Genomic DNA, 6,303 nt, shown 5'->3' on the forward strand with positions numbered 1-6,303 from the left:
CTCCCTTCCCTGGCAGTGAGAAATGTGGCCCCCTTTCTCCTTCATAAACAGTCTGCAGCTGCCTGCCCCTGTATACCTCTTTATACCCCATGCCGTGTGACCCCCACACAGGGATGCCCTCCTCGCCCCATGTAATGCTGCTCCACTGTGCACTGCCCAGTGGCTTTAGGACTGCATTGTTCAGGTGGGGAGATGCATAGTCCATTCCAATTTATGATTTTCTGACTTTATAGGGGTTTGAAAATGATACCTGCTCAGTAGAAGCTGTGCCTCAAGTACGCACACAACCATTCTGTCTCTCCCTGTCAGTGCTATGTCCAGTAACTCAACACGCTATCATAGAACAGGCTTTGTGTTAGACAACTTTGCCCAGCTGCAGGTGGATGGAAGTGTTATGAGCACTTTTAAGGTAGGCTAGGCTATGATGTTCAGTAGGTTAGGTGTATTAATGTATTTTCAACTTACAATATTTTCAACTTGTGATGAGTTTATTGTAAATTGAGAAGCATCTGTATACCTTCTGGGGGATTTTTTGAAATTTAATTTTTTAAAATTATGGATGCTTTCAAACGTATACAAAAATAGAGAAAATAATATAATAGCAAATAGCATAATGAATCTTCATCATTCAGCCTTAACAATTATCAATATTTGTCACCTCTGTTACTACCAAATGCAGTTTAATATTTTGTTGCAGTTTTTTTTCTCAGCATGTATCTCATTAAGGATGTCCAATAAAAACATGTTTCAAAGTCAAGTAAAATAATTTTTCTTTATGAGATTGCACCACCAACTTGATATATACTTCTGTAGAGGATTCATAAAGCAAATGTACTTCACAGGGCCTGATGGTCCAAAGCCTTGCAGTTTCAAATATTGACCTTGAAAAGGACAAGAAAATTCCCCCAGGCTATTGAGTCTCTGTTGCAAGATAAGAATTGTAACACAGCAAGGCTGCTGGTTCAAAGACAGACAGGTTACTAATTGATATGTAAAGTTACTGAAAAGCTGCTGGAGGGAAAAGGAATGTTTGCTAGATCAAGCCTTTGTTAATGGATCGACTTAATTGCATGTTACCAGCTTCTGTTGTTAAAACTCGTTAAACTGTTCTTAGCAAAACCCCACCTATGTCTCTTCCTGTAACTTGCTGGTCTGGAGAATAAATGCAGGAAGAGAACCCCAATTTGTGGTTAATTTCCCAAATGGGAGAAATTAAGTTTGGTAAAATGTCATTTAAAACAGAAGTAAAAGTATTTGTTTTCTCCCTATTTGATCCCCAAATGGGAGAAATTAACCCTCAAGCATGGCGGGATGGGATAATAACCCCTTTCTGGAGCTTCTTACTTCTCAAAAGAAATGGGCTTTGAGTAATCTTTGGTGGCTCTGTCACCCAGGGGAAAAGGGATGACAAATCCGTTGGAGGCAAGGCAACGTACTTGTATTTGTTTCAGCTTTTTAAAATTAATTAGGTAAAATGCTGACCGAGTCACAATTTAAAATTAGTTGTATTGAGAGAAGTCTGCCTTCTGTCTGCCTCTCTCTTCATCTCCATACAGGTAACCATTTTTGTTAAGTTTTGGTTTACTGTGCCAGTTATTCTTGGAAATATAAACAAATATATGTATATATCTGTATTTTCTTCCTCCTCATAAGGTAGCACATTATACTTACTGTTCTGAACCAGGTTCTTTCACCAGGGTCTAGAGAGCTTCTTTCGAATTCCCATAGGAAGTCATTTCCTCAGCCCAGTATGTTTTTGCTCATGCCCCTTTCCTTTGTACCATCAATGTCAAATATATTACATTTCTATACATTATACGTTCAACAATACATTATATGCATATTGTTTTGTACAATTGCTTTAAAATCAGTTAAGAAAGGAGAAAAATACAAATATACACTGTCTTTTATAATTCTACAATTAACCTTTATTAGTGCTCTCTGTGTGGATTCCAATTTTCATCTGGTGTCACTTGCTTTCAGCCTAAAGAGCTTCTTCTAGTATTGCTTGTAAGGCAGGCTTGCTAACAATGAATTCCCTCCATTTTTGTTTACCTGGGAAAGTCTTTGTTTCACTTTTAATTTTGAGAGTTAGCTTTGTTGGATATAGGATTCTTGGTTGACAGGTTATTTTTTCTTTGAGCACTTTGAATCCCACTGCATTCTGGTCTTCACTGTTTCAGCTGAGAAGCCAGCTGTTGATCTTATTGAGGTTTCTTGCATCATTTTTCTCTCCCTCTTTTCAATATTTTCTCCTTGTCTTTGACCTTTGGCATTTTTACTATGATACATCAGTGGATCTTTTTGTGTTCATCTATTTGGAGTTCATCAAGCTTCTTAGATGTGTAGATTATTGCATTTGTTGTAGTTAATTTGGGGAAGTTTTAAGCCATTATTTCTTTGAATATTTTCTCTTCTTTCTCTCCTTTCTATTACATGTATGTAGGTGCATTTATGTATCTATTTAAGTATAAAAAAATATTAATTCCTGGGATGGTAGTTATCTGCTTCCAACCTAGAGGGAGAGAACCACACTGTAGGAAATCACTGAGAAATCACTCACTGTCCCAACACCCCTGGCCAATACAGGGAAGAGTAAAGTCATTTCTCTGAAAAGGGTTGTTTTTCAGTCTTCCTTAATCCAAGAGGGGTTGGGAGGATGCATGCAGAGGGGACCATCACATGATGCTGGGGGCAGGGTGAGGGAGGTATGCTGGACCCCTAGCTGGCTCCTCAAAAAGTGGAGGGAAAATGTTCCCGACAGCCCAGGCTCGGCTGCCCTCTCACAATAAACAAATGACCTGAAAGTCCAAAAGTTGGTCCAAGGATTGGAAGGTTTATTCAGATTACTGGTACTCAACTAAATGTGTAACCAAGCAAACAAAGAGAAAAAAGGATCAGTGGGGTCCAGTTTGTCCTAGTCCCAATCCGCAGGGCCAACATATTCCATTGACTGTAATTGATAAAAGTAGTTCTCCTCAACTGTTGTTGGCACAAAGAAGAAAAGTACCTAGAGAAAGCATGGCTGGGAGCCCTCCAGGGTGCACGTACATAGTAGCAGATACAATCCAACCAAACAGCAGAAGAGGGCTCAGAAAATCAGAGAAAGGTAAAGAGAATTTTAGCAGCTTCCAGACTTCCAGTCACTGTGCGGTGTGGGACTGAATCCCCATCACTGTTATGAATCCCCTGTCAGGGGAAACCTGCTCAAGCAAGATCTTCACAGTGTAGGACTGGCCTTCCTACCTCTGCCAGTCACCCATCAGGGCAAGCCACTGCCAGCCAGAGGGAGCAGCTTCTCACATGTTGAGAGGAGCTTAAGCTGTAGTTGTCCGGCAGTTACTTTAAAGAGGAAGAAAAGAGGAAGAAAGGAGATAAAAGAGAATAAAGCATTGCCTTTTCAGAATTTAGGCTGGGGACTCCAGGAGAGACTTACCAGCAGCAGAGACACAGGAGCAAAATAGTCCCAGCTGCCACTTGCCTCTTGCAGCTAGAGTCTTCTCTGGTGCCCAAAGCTTTCCAATTTTTGCCAATGACTAAATTAGGCTCTTGGATTCCAAAGTCATAGAAATAAACAACATACCCAGCAGTAAAGCAAGCAATGCTTTATAAAAAGAGGAGATAGACTTAATGCATAGGGGGGTAATGACAGTAAACCTAGCCTCCCAAGGGGAGCTGTTCAGGGTCTTTTATAGGGAAAGGGGTTAAGGGGTGGCAGGCCAGCATCACTGGAGGTGGTCCGTTCAGTTCTTCCTGGTTGTGTCATGGGTGCATGCTCAGTAGGTCCAAGATGGTGGAGGTTTTCATCATTGTCACCCCAGGAGGGTCATTGTAGCAGTCACCTTGATGCTTTGTGAGCAAGTGGGAATTCCTAAATGGGTCTTAAGGTTAATCTGTAACGCTTACAATTATAGTAAACAAGCATTGGAGAGGGGTTTTGCAATTCAGTAAGTATTTGTTTCCTCTCTTATCTCAGTCTGTTTTATTAGGGCAGCCCATGGGGTAATCATTTGCCCTGGGGGTCTCATAACTGAGGAGTGGAAAAGTAACAGTGTCCTCTGCAGGGAAAATGGAGTTGGTTTGGTTCACAGGCCTAGCCTTTCACTCTTTCAGAAACAGGTCCACATCTTCTCTGGGGTTGGAGTTCCTGGTTACCAGGCTTATTCCTTACCCTTGATGAGGTTGTCACTTTCAGACTTTCATCCTGTAAATTCAGCACAAGGTTGTCAGCAGTGACATAAACACGATTCTGTGATGTGGTGATCGTCTTGGAGATGTTCTGAGCTGCCCAGATCTTATGAAGTTTGACATAGCCTGGGTTCCTGATCGGGGCTTCTCCAGGCATTTTGGCAGACTCTGCCTCCCCTTCAGCCTGCACTATCTTCTTTTTTGTTGTTGTTTATTTTTTATTGAATCATAATTGATTATACATGTTTTAGGGGTTCAGTGTTGACATATGTTGATCAAATCAATATTACTAGCACATATATTGTTATAAATCATACTTATTCTTTATGTCCCTTGTCCAATCTCTCCCCATCCCCCTCTTCCTCCCCCCTCCCACAACTGATAACCCTAGATTTCTTCTCTCCTTCTGAAAGAGTAACGGTTACTCTGTTGATTTGTTGCCTAGATGATCTGTCCAATGCTGAGAGGTGTGATCAGGTCCCCCGATATTATGGTAGAGCAGATACTTCTTCTGTCACTATGGGCTTTGTGGAGAGAGGCATCATCTTCTTTTCTTTATCTCTGCTGGTGGCTCTCCTTGTGTCAATGCACTTGAGTGGCTGGCGGACCACCTGCATGGTGGTTGTGAGGTCTAGCCACTTTTGCGACAGCTGTGGCTATTGTGGTGGCTGTGGTGGGCCATCCACATTGAAGAGGTGATTTTGGCATGCTCCTTGCCTGGTTGTGGGAGGGGGGGGTCAGTCCCCGGGTGGGCCCCATGGCAGTGGCAGTGGCAGCACTGCGCCATCTTCTGACACTGTCCCTGCTTTGCTTTTTTCACCAAGAACTGGGCCCAGTGGGCCTCCTACTGGGCCACTTGTTTGGCTTCTACAGCAGCTGTGTACTCTTGGCTAAAGCTTGGTTCTGTGATGGCTACATCATCCTGGATGAGGCTAAAGTCTTTGGCCCTCTCTGTTAGCTCCCATCAGATCGACAGGGATATGGGCCCCCTGGATGATCAGCTGTGAGGCATTGAACTTGGCCACCACACTCGAGCACTTCGGTGACAGTGGACGGCAACCCTCACTGCTCATAGTCCAGCCTAGGTGCTGGTACATGCTGGGAAGCTCTTGGGTATTGGGTTGAGACAGCACTTGCAGGGAGATATTTACCATCTGCAGGTCTTTGGAGCCTGTGGGGGAGAAGATTTTTCAGGGTCTGGCCCTAATGTCATAGATAATGGGGGTATTGGAACCAGGGGATCCTGAAGTGAAGGCCCTCAGCCAGGAAGGTGTCCTGATCCAATTAAAGAAGATGGCTCTGTGCCCACCTTCCACTGTGGGGAGGGGGTGGGATCAGGTCAAGCCACTGCTCAGAGCATGTGCTAGGCTCTGGTGGGGCAGGGTGAGGGGCTAGATGAGTGTGGGGAACTGGTGGAAGAGGGCAGGAGGTCTGGAGTCTGAGGAGGGACATGTTGGTGCATTTAATAGTTTCCTTCATTTCTCATTTTTCTCTTTGTTTTCTGATTGCATAATCTCTAATGATCTATTTTCAGATTTGCCAGTTCTTTCTTCAAATCTGTTGTTGAGACATTCCAGGGGATTTCCATTTTGGTTGTACTTTCAACTCCAGCATTTCCATCCAGCTCTGTCTTGCACTTTCTCTCTCTGCACTGATGCTCTCTGTGGATGCAGTGCTGCCCTCATGTCTTGCTTTGCTTCTTCTATCATGGCTTCCTTTAGTTCTTTGAAAGTATTCATAATGGCTACTTTGAAGGTTTTTTCTGTGAAGTCCAACCCCTGGTCACTCTCACATTAAGTTTTTGTTGCCTGCTTTTTCTCCTGGTGTATAGGTCATATTCTGTTGCCCCCCACCCTCCACCCTCAAATTCCCTGTGTTAAATATCTAATGTTGCTCCTCAGGGGACTCAGCCTTGGACTAGTCCACAGCCACCCTGGGACTTGGTGAGGGCTTTTATCTGATAATGACAGAGCTTTCTTTGACTCTCTCTTTTCTTTTTTCTTTTTTTAAAGATGACCAGTAAGGGGATCTTTTTTTTTTTTTTTTTTTAAAGATGACCAATAAGGGGGTTTTTTTTTTTTTTTTTTTGTCTTTTGTCTTTTTCCGTGTCCGGCA

The 6,303-nt window shown here is 43.0% G+C and overlaps 1 pseudogene; it reads right to left on the bottom strand.

Moving 5' to 3' along the window:
• Positions 1–2,500: 2,500 nt before the first annotated feature.
• LOC103599492 overlaps positions 2,501–6,303 on the bottom strand; it is a 14,170-nt pseudogene continuing 10,367 nt past the window's right edge.

This window comes from Galeopterus variegatus, unplaced genomic scaffold (assembly GCF_000696425.1).
Source record: "Galeopterus variegatus unplaced genomic scaffold, G_variegatus-3.0.2 Scaffold2985, whole genome shotgun sequence".
In the NCBI taxonomy this organism is placed as follows: domain Eukaryota; kingdom Metazoa; phylum Chordata; class Mammalia; order Dermoptera; family Cynocephalidae; genus Galeopterus; species Galeopterus variegatus.